Source organism: Rhinichthys klamathensis, unplaced genomic scaffold (assembly GCF_029890125.1).
Source record: "Rhinichthys klamathensis goyatoka isolate OS25496 unplaced genomic scaffold, OSU_Roscu_1.1 h1tg000225l_1, whole genome shotgun sequence".
NCBI lineage: Eukaryota > Metazoa > Chordata > Actinopteri > Cypriniformes > Leuciscidae > Rhinichthys > Rhinichthys klamathensis.
In genome coordinates, this window is record NW_026606749.1 from 1,918,108 (window position 1) to 1,932,533 (window position 14,426).

Below are 14,426 nucleotides of genomic sequence, written 5' to 3' on the forward strand. Positions count from 1 at the left end.
TGTCAATCAGACTCCAGAGAATATTTCTGCAGTGGTTTGGTTCCGATCAGGTCAAAAACCTAGGAGTAGTTTGCAAAAGTAGGTTTTACACAAAAACGCAATTTACTCGAAATTTGCGCCTGAAGGGCGAGCCAATCCGAGGCATGCATCTTGTCCGGCTCGAGCCAAGGATTCCAACGATGTAAGACACTTGAGCCTACGCCCGACGGTTGAGGAGTTATGAGCCATTTCGTACTTTTGCCCGCTGTAGCGCCACCTATGGGCCAATCGGGGCGTGCCTTGGTGAGGCTGTAGGCGGTGTGAGTACTACCAGCCCCCAAAGTTTCAAGTCTCTACAACTTACGGTTCGTCCTGCCCGATCAGTTTTACATGGAGAATGTTGCATGATGGGAAAATTAACAATAACAATAGGGTTTCAGCACTGAAGTGCTTGAACCCCTAATAAACAAATATGGAATCAAGCAGGAAACACCGTTTTTCATGGATAGATGGATATTTTGATTATATATTGAACTCAAAATGCAAAAGTTTCACACTCATCTGATCATTTCCTCTCAGCACACTTGTTTTCACTCAAAGTGCAACTTTGATATGAAATTGGAAAGCTGTTATTCAAATCAGACACAAGTCAGGCGAGTAGCTAATAATAACAGAATAGAAAATAAGAATATGTGTTGGACACACTGCACAGTAAGATATAAGAAGCAATTTTGGTCCCATCTATCTGTGATGTACAAACTCTGTGGCAGATGGAATGGACGTGCAGCTAGGGCAAAGGCAGGAAGGAGGACAATCGATGCATTTGGGACTCACCCCAGCAACACACAAACACAATTACACAGCAAGTCGACTCATTCCAGTTTGTTGTGTCTGTTGAGATTAACAAATGTGCTTGTGTCAGTCTGTCCTTTCTGTCCCACTGATCTGGCTGTGCACGTTTAGTAATTCTGTCCCCCTTCTGTCCTTTTTTCGACACCTCAGGAATCAGATGCTAGTCTGCAATGGCTTTAATATGTTGAAATACACACTTTTTAAAGCATGAAGCTGGTGGATGTTTACAGGGGGTTGCCCATCTTGCCGAAATACAAGACGTCCTATGGACTCTGTGTATGCCACATGCTATCTGTCTGCAACAGATCTCGAAAAGTACAAGTGTCTGTTGGTAATGTCTGTGCAGTTCTGGCTTGTTCACTATTGTAATAATCAGAGGTTAAGATTAATTAAATTTAGTCTTAATTTAATGTGATTATGAATATAACCAATTGGGACATTTTGTTTTGAGACTAGGAAATTAATTTGTACTAATAATGCAGAATGGTTTTGAGCTTGAGCTCATTTACAAAAAGCAAATGCACTGTTTAAAGCATTTATTTTTTGGGGACAAATCTGTTTTTAATTAAATTCATCTTTTGTAATGTCCTTACATTTAATTGGTTGCCACATGTAACTTCCATCTTTTCAGAACAGTGCAAGTTTTAATGTTAAATATGCACTACAGAAGATGTTGTGCTTGAGAATTGATGAAATTCTATTAAGCTACAGTAGTCCCAAAAATTGTTTAAACTTAGGTTCGGGTGTTGACAGGTCCTGCTCTAAGTGCTCGAGAGAGAGGGCATCCGCCCTGAGGTTTGAGCTGATCCAGTATCTATGAGGGCTTGTACTGAGACTGTAAGAGGTGCAACCAAGGGAAAGAAGTTGAATGGTACTCACCACTGGGTGTGGTGGATGGACAAGTCAGATGGGAATTAGGTGTCCGTCTGATCCACAGTAAAGGCATAGTTGGTTTTGTATCCAACGTTGAAGCTCCGCATGGGAAAGATGGAATGAGTCGATTTGCATCGGTTCTGGTGCTGGAAGGGCAACAGATGGTGTGGCCGGAGGATGATGCGCAGGTCCAACGTGCATGCAGTGAGTCATTGGGAGATGCGAATCGATCTTTGGATAAAGGTTTCATGTCCAATCAAACCATCGTAGATGGCCATCTGTCGGCGGATCTCTGCATTCAAACCTCTCCGGTAAGCTGTAAGTAAAGCAGTCTCATTCCAGCCCATAACGGCCGCCAACGTGTGAAATCTGAGGGCATAATCACTCACAGAGATTCTTCCTTGATGTATACGGAACAATTCATCATGAACAGATAATGAAGCAGCAGTAGGACTGAATTTTCAGTTGGAAACAGTTGGGGTTGTATTTCCAAAGAATAAGGAACATTCAGGGTTTTGTAAGTAGGTCCTCTGCTTCCAGAAGAGAGCTCGGGATGATCCCCAGACTGTAGGGGCTAACCTGGAGTAGTACCCCCTCCCCCATTACTGGGATTACAGCGCGTGTTACATTTAATAAAAATGCAGTATAGGTCTTAATAAGTCTTTATAAATATATTAGTAATACTTACTTATAAGTATAAATGGAGCTATACTTCATTATAAGAATGGACTTATAGAAAGTGTTACCAATATGTCTTTCAAAAACATTATTAATTTTTTTTCGAACGGTAGTAAATCAACTAACCAAAAGACACTTAAAAAAAGGGGGAAAAAAAGGAAATACCAGTCAGAGTATCTGTAATCACATTTTCCCATGAGACCAGGTAGAAAAATATACACTTTGCCTTACAGTAAACATACTGGTAACTGTAGAGGTGAATAAATTGGATTACTGTAAATAAGTGTTTTTGATAAATATGAAGTTTTAGATTTTTTTTTACAGTATTCAAATAGGTATATAATTACATTTGAATTATTCATGCATACAATTCTTGAATTATTCACAACTGGAAGGAGTGAAACTTTCATTATCATCAAATGTGCAGCATTAGCTATTACACTTTGACTTTAAACATGACTGTTAAAGGGGTTTTCAAATTTTCCTTGAGCTTTTTACATTATAACATAATATATTTTTATGACATAATAAGGTAGTGAAAGACCACCTCTGCAGAAGAAAATCAACGCCGACTTCATCGTCTCAACTTTTGCCCTGCCCACTGGTGTGTTGAGATGACAAGAGGAAAGCTACAGGATGGGCCACAAATAACATTAACTTCTAAAAGATCCTAATACTAGGAATGTGGATATTTTATTTATTTTCAACAATGCGAATTAGGGGTGTCCATGGTTAACCGATTAACCGTTAAAAATTGCGTAACCGAGTGAAACATTTTGCTCGGTTAAGTGGCGTCAATGGCGTGCATTGAATTAAGTTGTAATACATTTTTGCACCACCAGAGACCGCCAGAGCGCTCCCAGACATTTGTAATGTACACAAGAAGTAGTCATGACCAGTTTTCAAATATGAAGCGGGCAAAGAAAAGCACAGCGTGGGAGCACTTTAAAATCGAGAATGAAGGGGCAAAATGCAAGTATTGCAATGCAGTGCTTAGATATACTTCAAGTACAACCTCGTTGTTGTACCATCTCAACAGCCAACACCCGGGCATCATTAGAGAGGCGGCCGTGGGACCTGCGAGTACCTTCGTCCAGCCTACCATCCCCACGATGCTAGCGCAAAACTTGTGCAGTGGTGATAAAGCCGAATCCATAACACGGGATTTGCAGAATGATCGAAAAGGACATGATGCCAATTAGAATGGTGGAGGGCGAAGGCTTTAAAGAACTGATGAATATTGTTCAACCCCGCTACAGCATTCCCTCGCGTTCGGCAATCACACGCCGCATTGAAAAACGATATGAGGCAAAAAGAGATTCGCTCAAAGAAGATCTACAGTCACCTGATGTAGTTGCCATCACTACGGATTGCTGGACTGCTCTAAACACGGAAAGTTACATAACTATTACGAGCCATTACATTGACGAAGATTGGGTTTTAAAATCATTCGTCCTTTTAACTGAAGCCCTGCCCGTTCGCCATACAGCTGATAACCTAGCAGAGACGTTAAGGGAGTCCGTGGAAAAGTGGGCTCTTACGGGACGAGTGATTGCCTGTGTGCACGACAACGCAAAAAACATTGTGGCTGCTAACAGAGGCGTTGATTGGCATTCTGTGTCATGCTTTGCACATACGCTTCAGCTAGCTATAAATGATGGATTTTCTCTTTTTTTGAACCGCGTCATCTCCCCCAGCAAACATGCCAGTGCGGGCCCACTGTGGGCAAGTGTGGGTTTTCTGTGGGACAGTGTGGGCAAGGGCAAACCCTTTGGGGCCCCATTTGGGCTTTCTGAGGGCAAGCCCACAGTGGGCTTGCCCACATATACCCCTCAAGGGCCCCTAGTGGGTTAGCCCATGCGGGGCCCATAGCAGTTTTGCCCATTTGGGCCCCCATGAGGGTTTACTGTGGGCAACCCACTGTGGATTTGCCCACAGAAAACCCACACGGGCCCCTAGTGGGTTAGCCCATGCGGGGCCCATAGCAGTTTTGCCCATTTGGGCCCCCATTAGGGTTTACTGTGGGAAACCCACTGTGGGTTTGCCCACAGAAAACCCACACAGGCCCCCAGCGGGTTAGCCCATGCGGGGCCCACAGCTGTTTTTCACTATGGGGCCCCCATGAGGGTTTACTGTGGGTAACCCACTGTGGGTTTGCCCACAGAAAACCCACACGGGCCCCCAGTGGGTTAGCCCATGTGGGGCCCATAGCTGTTTTTCACTATGGGGCCCCCATGAGGGTTTACTGTGGGTAACCCACTGTGGGTTTGCCCACAGAAAACCCACACGGGTCCCCAGGCAGTTAGCCCATGCGTGGCCCATAGCTGTTTTTCACTATGGGCCCCCCATGAGGGTTTACAGTGGGCAACTCACCATAACCAAACTATTTAACGATCCCGTGAAATGTCATAAATGTTATTTCATTCAACAGTCCATAATTAACTAAAACTGCACATAATGGATTATGAGCTTGTGCATTTAAAATAACAAATTTGTGACTTATAAGGAATTATAAAAAATAATATAGATGTAACTATATATTGTAGGTCTTAATGAGTCTTTATAAATATATTTATAGAATAGTAATATTGCTCATAAATAAGTCAAAATGGTGCTATAATTCATTATAAGCATGGACTGCATATAAAGTGTTACCGTATTTATTAAATAAAATTAACTTATTTGTCACAATAAAAACAATGCAAATGGTTTACTGATTTGTTTTGGTATTCATCAGTGATGTATTTTTATTATAATACAATTATATATTGTTGATACTAATAAATATATCACTGATGTAACGACTGAGACCAATCAGACACAAACGAAACTGCAACGTCACGGGCCCGTAATTTCATTACCATCTTTCATTTATATAAAGCAGTGTTTAGTGCTTTCATATTCTCTTTTAATGTAAAAAAAAAAAAAAAAAAAAAAAAAACATTGGTCATAGAACTGCACAATGATTTTTAAATTCATGATTTAAAATTAATGATATTTTAAAATGTTAAATGTTGTAATTCTAGATGTTTAAATGCTGCGTGTCTTTTGAATTGTTCTATGGTTTCAATGCGCGTGCGGGTAAACATTGAGTCGTATATTCAAAGCTGTCTGATTCAAAGACAGGAGCGCACGCGAGCAGATGGAAACCATGGAAACGAGGAAACCTCATCAACTGACAAACAGCAAAACTAGCGTCTCTCGCTGTTGTTTTCGCTTCTTTCAGGTAAGTTTCGTTAACATAATCACACAAATAATACATACAAACGTTTCCTGACACCTTTCTTACGTATAATTGATACGCTTCTGTTGAATATTTACTTTATAGAAATGGTTTTGTGTCTTCGAAAAAGTCCGTTAGCATCTCAACCGTTTTCAGAATAGGTAGCAGCTAGCTAAGTTAAGTTAACGTTAACGTTACACTTGAGCTCTTGTTTTACATAATTTTGGGGTTTTAACCACATCTTTGTGTTGATAACAGTTTTTGATAGTTTTGTTTTGCTGGTAAAACCCTGAAAAACCTCCACAACAAAGGGAGAATTATTGTTTAAGCATGATAATAATTTCATATGCATTTATTGCACAATATATATTACCTTAAGATTATATATATATATACACTCACCGGCCACTTTATTAGGTACACCTGTCCAACTGCTCGTTAACACTTAATTTCTAAGCAGCCAATCACATGGCGGCAACTCAGTGCATTTAGGCATGTAGACATGGTCAAGACAATCTCCTGCAGTTCAAACCGAGCATCAGTATGGGGAAGAAAGTTGATTTGAGTGACTTTGAACGTGGCATGATTGTTGGTGCCAGAAGGGCTGGTCTGAGTATTTCAGAAACTGCTAATCTACTGGGATTTTCACGCACAACCATCTCTAGGGTTTACAGAGAATGGTCCGATAAAGAAAAAACATCCAGTGAGCGGCAGTTCTGTGGGCGGAAATGCCTTGTTGATGCCAGAGGTCAGAGGAGAATGGCCAGACTGGTTCGAGCTGATAGAAGGGCAACAGTGACTGAAATAACCACTCGTTACAACCGAGGTATGCAGCAAAGCATTTGTGAAGCCACAACACGCACAACCTTGAGGCGGATGGGCTACAACAGCAGAAGACTCCACCGGGTACCACTCATCTCCACTACAAATAGGAAAAAGAGGCTACAATTTGCAAGAGCTCACCAAAATTGAACAGTTGAAGACTGGAAAAATGTTGCCTGGTCTGATGAGTCTCGATTTCTGTTGAGACATTCAGATGTTAGAGTCAGAATTTGGCGTAAACAGAATGAGAACATGGAACCATCATGCCTTGTTACCACTGTGCAGGCTGGTGGTGGTGGTGTAATGGTGTGGGGGATGTTTTCCTGGCACACTTTAGGCCCCTTAGTGCCAATTGGGCATCGTTTAAATGCCACGGCCTACCTGAGCATTGTTTCTGACCATGTCCATCCCTTTATGGCCACCATGTACCCATCCTCTGATGGCTACTTCCACCATGTCACAAAGCTCTAATCATTTCAAATTGGTTTCTTGAACATGACAATGAGTTCACTGTACTAAAATGGCCTCCACAGTCACCAGATCTCAACCCAATAGAGCATCTTTGGGATGTGGTGGAACGGGAGATTCGCATCATGGATGTGCAGCCGACAAATCTGCGGCAACTGTGTGATGCCATCATGTCAATATGGACCAAACTCCCTGAGGAATGCTTCCAGCACCTTGTTGAATCTATGCCACGAAGAATTGAGGCAGTTCTGAAGGCAAAAGGGGGTCCAACCCGTTACTAGCATGGGGTACCTAATAAAGTGGCCGGTGAGTGTATATATATATATATATATATATATATATATTCTTTATCTTTTCTGCATTTCATTTCTAGCTTGCTTCCTTGTAATAAACCCTTTGTTCTATTGTAAATCCTATGTAACATTGTTGGCTCTGTGACACATTGCATGTTATGTTCTAGAACTTTTGTTGTGGAGGGGTTTTTTTTCTGTCCCTCCTGAAATCACTTTTATTATCAATCTTCTAGAAGATCATCATGCTGCACCCCCTGTCCAAGACAACCTCCACGGCTATGAACTCGACTAGTAAGCAAAACCTCAAACATACTGTTCAAACGTTGGGGGTCTGTAGGTTTATGCTTTTTAATGAAGTCTCACACTTTACATTCATTAACCCCAGTTTTTTTCAGTGATATCGTCCCTGAGAAGCCTGAAGGCTGAATAGGCGGCAAATATAATGTTATAATGGTCATAGTTATAATAATTAATTTAACTATTATGATAACAGGAAATCATGGTCATTGGTGTATATATATTTTTTTTTTTCTCTAGGTGTGTTTTTAACTATGTTGGCCAATGAGACAAACACCATACTGTCCAACTCAAAGGTTTATTTTTATTTTTTATTAATAAATACTGAAATTCTTTTTACTTTTAAATGCTGAATTCAGGGAGTCGACAACTTTAGGCATAGTTATTTTTCACAGATATCTGGCCAGTTTACTCATGGCTCATACTCTTAGCCTTTAAAATGTTTGAATTTATATCCACAATGCAATATCAGGGGGTAAAGATATCATTAGAGTTTTTAAAGTTATGGCTATGCTCTTGTTACCAGATGAGATATAATCATTTGACCCTGTGATTCTTCAGGACCAGATCTTGATGCCATCCACACTCAGTACATGACGAAGGTGAGTTTCCCAATATCACAAACCAAGAGACAGAACACAACAGGCCTTCATCCATATGAACTCACCCATACGTAGGGATAGGTACCAAAACCCGGTATTAAACATTAAACGGGCCCTGGGGTCAAATTAAGGAAGACCGCATAAGCCCAGACGTTATCAGTTCTGCTGACGGTACTGAAGAAATTACACACACTATTTATTATAGACATTGTCTTGCAAATTCTGTGAGGATTAGGAGGGGTGTTTTAAACAGTCTTCATACAACATGTTTTTCAGGCTGGTTGTTTGTAATTTTGTAAGAGTAGGGAGAAAATAAAAACCTTTATTAAACATTAATGAAACGCATGTTCATGTTTTGTAAATGATTAGTTAATCATTAACTAAGCAATTGTAAATTACTTATAACTGAATCTACAAAACATGATACATACAACAATTAACATATCACTTATTAAAGGTAAAAGGCGGAGTTTATCGGTGTTATGGAACGTTATGATCTGAAGCAAGATGCACATTTCACTTTTTTATATCGCGCAAAATAATCGCTGCTCGAAATGGTGAATCGCCTGTACTGGTCTGTCGAAGATACCAAAGCTCTTCTGAGCATTTGGGCAGAAGAAAGGGTACAACGTCAATTTGACGGCGTGTGAAGAAACGAAGACGTTATAAAATACATCGATGCTGAACTTTCTAAGCTAAGCATTCAGCGAGCAACGCTTCAAGTTCAGGAAAAAAAAAGTTGCGGGCGCAGTATTGTACAAGGCGATTCAAACGCACAATGGACAAAGCGGAGCTCAGAGAAGGAACTTTCCAAATTTCATGGTTCGACTTGATGGACGGTGTGCTGGGTCACCGTCCCTCTGTTAGTGGCGACTCGCGAGACAATCTGGACACTACTGCAGCCACGGCCGGTGAGTTAAAGGGATACTCTACTGGTTTTTCATATTAAACTATGTTATTCTGTGAAAAGTCCTCTCCTCCTCCCTCTCCTCCTCCCTCTCATTTCAACGGGAGCGGACTTTTCACGAGTGATGATATTACTGCGCCGAGTCGAAGTGCTCCCAAGCACTTGCTATGGTATTCTGCCATACAATATAGTTATCCATTGTACACGCTTACAAAATAAAACGTTGCGCTTTTCTGTCACCGTTCTTGGTCGAGTTACACTACTCTAGTAACTGTATTTAAATAGGGAAAATGTGGAGGTGTTTGGTCGCTTCTCTTCTTGGCACGTATCAAATGAACAGGGCTGAGATAAGATCTAACAAAGTTTCGCCGCAAGACAGCGATGTAGTGCACGCACTGAGACGAGAGAGGTATGTATCAACTCGTCTTAGTTAAGGGAAGAACATAGTTTAATATGAAAAACCAGTAGAGTATCCCTTTAATATACATGCTATCTTCCTAACTTAAAAAATAAATAAATTCATAATAACCGCTGAAATGGGTTGGGCAGCGCTGCGGGGCTACTGGCCCGGCAGTGGAAACGCAAGCCCGGTGCTTGAGGCCCGAGGCCACTGGCTCGGCTCGGCTCGCTGTTAGCCCTGGCCCGGCAGTGGAAACGCGGCTATTGACCTAGTAGTCAGTCATTCTCTCAGTTGAGCATTTATAAATAGCACCTAGAACAACAGTACAACCCTTATTTTTTTTTTTAACATTTGTATTTCAATTGATCCTTTCTCACTTAGATGCTGTGACAAAAAGCAGTCAAGCCACTGCATGTGAGGTGGAAGCCGTGATGTCTTTGTGGTTATTGCTTTTTCAAACTGTATTATTATTAATTATAATTATTATTTAATATAAATAAATTATTTGGGGAAAAAAACATGACCCTCGATTTATTGCTGCTAACAAGTGCTATTGTACTGCATATAGTAATATGGGTGTACACACTCTGTGTGCTCAAACTTTGCACCTGCACCCACAGTGTGTCCACATCCAGCCCACATGAGGGCCTGCTCTAATTTGTGTGGGCCAGCCCAAAGTCAGCCCACACTTTGGGCTGTCCCACTGGGGCCCTACCTGGGTCCCAAAGTGTGGGGCCCACACGTGCCCCGCATTTCACGCCGATATCTGGGCCCACAGTGGGCTGCCCGCAATGGCCCCACATAGGCCCCTATAAGGGTTTGCTGTGGGCCCACAACTGGCCCCAATGGGGCCCACTCTACTTACTGTGGGCCTGCCCACAGTCAGCCCACACTTTTGGGCTGTCCCACTGGGGCCCCACCTGGGTCCCAAAGTGTGGGTCCCACACGTGCCCCGCATTTCACGCCGGTATATGGGCCCACAGTGGGCTGCCCGCAAGGGCCCCATTCGGGCCCCAAAGAAGCATGTTTGCTGGCCGCTGCTGCAAAGCTTGTGAGCCATTTCAACCACAGCTCAGTGGCAACGAAAGCGCTTGAAAGAAAACAACAACAAATGAAACTGCCACCCCACAAACTAATATAGTCCTGTAAAACCAGGTGGAACAGCGTCTGTGACATGTTTGAGCGCCTATTGGAACAGCGGTGGGCAGTTACTGCGGTGCTGTCAGATCGCACTGTAACGAAAGTTCAAGATGCACGGATTTTGGAGTTAAAGGACGCGCACTGGCAGCTTATTGATGATGTTACCAACTCTAAAAGCGCTCAAGTGTGCAACTACAGTTATGTCTGCAGAAAGGGAAGTGTCCATCTCAAACACCTATCCAATCACCTTTGGACTAATAAATACACACCTACAAAGCGAAGGCGACGCGCACAGGGTTCTGGTGGAGTTTAAAACTAAAGTCCGAAACTCCCTGTCTGAAAGAATGAAGGTAGGTACCAGACGATTATTGATAATTTCACTAAGTTAAAGTTTGCATGTAGTAAAGTCTAAATACGTGTGTGCAGGTTACTGAGCCAGAGATGTTGTCATCCCCAGCGATGACTGCGTGTATGTTGGACCCGCGCCATAAGCATCTCGGGTTCTTATCTCCAGAAAAAACGAGCGCTGGCAAATGCAAAACTCTGTAGCCTTGCAGCAAATGTTCCGTACAATGTACCAAATGTAACAGAAGCCGTAATTACGCAAAGTGTAGAACACGGGCAAGAGGAGGCGGCCGCGGCCCCAGCACAAAGTGCCAAAGACAGCGCAGCCACGGCGATGGCACTCATACTTGGCGAAAACTACTTTTCATCAGCCCTCACCAGTTTTGAAACAGAAGTCAAAAACTTTCTTAGCGACAGTCCCATTGGCCTAGAAATGAGCCCCGTGGACTGGTGGAAACTAAACGCCAGTCGATTTCCCAGATTGGCCAAACTTGCTAAACAGTATTTGTGCATACCTGGCACATCTGTACCTTCAGAGAGGGTGTTTTCGGCAGCTGGACTTACAGTAAATAGACTGCGCACCAGTCTCACTCCCGATCACGTTGACATGTTAATATTTCTTAATAAAAACTAAGCAATTCGAATACAAGGATTTCTGTAGAGCAGCCTGATTTAATTTGGTGCCTAATTTGGGTAATTTATTCCCTGAAAATGCAGACAAGCATATTTGGTCTTTTTTTTTTTTTTGGGATTTTATTTAAAAAAAGAAAAATGTGGGTCTATGCTCTTGTTTTTTAATTATTTCAATCAATTTTGTATTTAATTTGCCCTTTGTTGCAGTGTAAGCTATAGGCACAAAACTCACCTTGTTACTGTTAAAAATGGGTGTAGATAAATGTTGTTGTTGTACGCATTTATTTGACTGTTTCTTTGCACAAAGTTTCTAAAAAAAAAAGTGCTATAATATGACTGCATTAAATTCTAGGGCCTTGTTCACAGGCCGCGAACGCAAAAGTCAGTGACCTACTTTAACTGCTCTGTCCTTACCACTGCGTTTTATCAGGGCTCTAGAGTGCGACCAAAATTTGTAAGGGTGCGACAAGAATTTTTCCTAGGTCGCACCAGTGCACCTAACGTTCTCGCATGATCGCATCCGCTGCCTCTCCACAAACGTGTCTTTTGTTCTCCTTGCACGCATGGTTGGATCATATCGTGGTCTAAACCAATCAGAGATAGAGATTGGGTGGGTCTTTGCCTCTGATTGGTTGTGGTTCAGATATTCCTGTAGAACTAAAATGCTCCGTGCTAAATTGCGACCTGTCACCTGAGCACCAGAGAATCAGTTACGGCAATCAGCAGCATCAGCTAAATAAACGCAAGAAAACAGACGACGAAGAAACTTTAAAAAATGTAGGCTACTTGAACTAGGTAAAAAATATTGATTTCTCGATTTTAATCGATTCTCATTGATTTTTACGAACGGTTGGGCTATGCTGTTTTCAGTTGATGAATGAATGGAACATTGTAGCGAGCATCCCATCCAATAAATCGCAATAATCTTTGTGCTTTGTGCTACTATTGATATGAAACAAAGTCTCAGATTTCAAATTAGGTCCATTTTCTTCCGAAATTCAAAAACATAAATAGTGTTTTGACGCTGTGGCGTGAGATCGCTCTGGCTCAGCTCAGCTCTAGAGAAGCAGCAGCGCGAGCGCACATGATCTCCTCTTCTGCCTTAATAATACCAGTTACAGTGCGAAATAAACATGAACGAGCATCTGAAAGTGTGTTAAAAGATAGAGTACAACTTATCGAAATCCGTATATTTCACATGGAATCACTCAATCGGTGTTTCAACAGTGGAAAGACGTCAGTAAAACGCTTTTAAACAATGTAATGTAACGTCACATTTACCTCAGAAAAAACATATCTAGTGCCCATAAACTCATTAGCTAGCTAGAAAAATTAACTCTAGAGGAGCATTGTGCCTAATATATGCACCATATTACATATTCATTATAATTTTTTATGTTTTTCAATATTTAATGCATGTTGTTTGAAAAAAATCTGGCAAGTTTTTATGCAGCCACCATTTAAATGTTTATATTCATATAACTTTATTATTATAAAAAAAAAGTGTAATTTAGGTGTTTGTGTACAAATCAGGTAATTTTTACCTTCAATATTATAGTAGGCTAATGAAGCATAGTGGGCTACAACTGACTCCCAGTTTACAGCATTAGTTGAGATTTGTTTTTCTTGAGAAAATTTGCCATGTATTGTACCTGATATCCAAAATAATCAATATTGAATCGAATTGTGAAATTTGTGTCAATACCCTGCCCTAACATGAACAATGTAAAAACAGCACTTTAATTTTTTTTTTTTTAAGATTTATATTTTTATATACAGTATAATTGTGCTTCAAATAAAAAAATAAAAAACTACACCTTATTCTTGTTTAAAAGCATTTACATAATATATATGAATATATGGAGCGTGATAAAAAGGTGACCTTGAAATTGTGGCGTTAAAGGCGACACGAGACGAGGAAAAATTTGAGTGCACCTAAATTTTGTGCTGGTGCACCTAAATAAAAAAGTTAGGCGCACCAGTGCAACCAAGGCAAAAAGTTAGTCTGGAGCCCTGTTTATAAATTAATTTCGTTTCAAATGTGGTCCAACCAGTTATTAAAGGTGTTAAAAATGAACTACCCCTTTCTCGTGTGTCTGTATCTCCAACACAGTCTCATGAAAGTGCGTATCTATACCACAAATGTAATTTCTCATGCCATTTATACGCCAAAAATGCTTTTTGCGTGCATATGCTATACGCACTGAAACCCCTTGTATGCGTGCGTATTACACACGCCCTAAAGTGCGTATTATATGCACGCGAAAACTGCGTGTCATATAGACGCAAAAACTATTTTTGGCGTATAAATGGCACAAGAAATAATAATAATAATAATTCATTACATTTATATAGCGCTTTTCTAGGCACTCAAAGCGCTTCACATAGAAGGGGGAATCTCCTCAACCACCACCAATGTGCAGCATCCACTTGGATGATGCGACGGCAGCCATATTGCGCCAGAACGCCCACCACACACCAGCTGTGAGAAATAACATTCGTTGTATGGATACGCACTTTCATTAGATCGGCGGCGCGCACACTATGGTTAACCGAGTATTAACCGCTAAGGGCCTCGGTTAACGATTAAAGAAAAACTTGAAAACGTGCAGCCCTAATGCGAATGTCTCAGTTGAGCATTATTTATTTGTATGCGGAACATTTCACTGTGGATTCTTTGGTAAAACAGTCGCAATTTTGGCACAGGCTTTGCAAACAGACCCTTTACGATATGGACTCAACAGTAAAGGTCCTTTCACACTGGACGCAATTTTGACGCGCAAATAATTTGCGCAATGGTTTTATTTTTTGATCGTCTGTTTGTGTAATGAGTGCTTCCACACCGAACGCGAATGTGCTGCGGCTTCGATGTCGATTTTTTTTTACTTTCGCGGCGACAGAAAAGGCTTCAACC

The 14,426-nt window shown here is 41.3% G+C and overlaps 2 long non-coding RNA genes across 2 annotated transcripts; both read left to right on the plus strand.

The window, feature by feature from the left end:
- The first annotated feature begins 5,488 nt into the window (after positions 1-5,488).
- LOC130099231 (uncharacterized) lies at positions 5,489-13,996 on the plus strand. Its single transcript, XR_008808366.1, has 3 exons — positions 5,489-5,608; positions 5,711-5,766; positions 13,868-13,996. It is a non-coding gene; the product is annotated as an uncharacterized LOC130099231 (long non-coding RNA).
- LOC130099230 (uncharacterized) lies at positions 7,442-9,823 on the plus strand. The gene is made up of 4 exons (XR_008808365.1): positions 7,442-7,479; positions 7,726-7,781; positions 8,012-8,087; positions 9,776-9,823. It is a non-coding gene; the product is annotated as an uncharacterized LOC130099230 (long non-coding RNA).
- Positions 13,997-14,426: the final 430 nt, after the last annotated feature.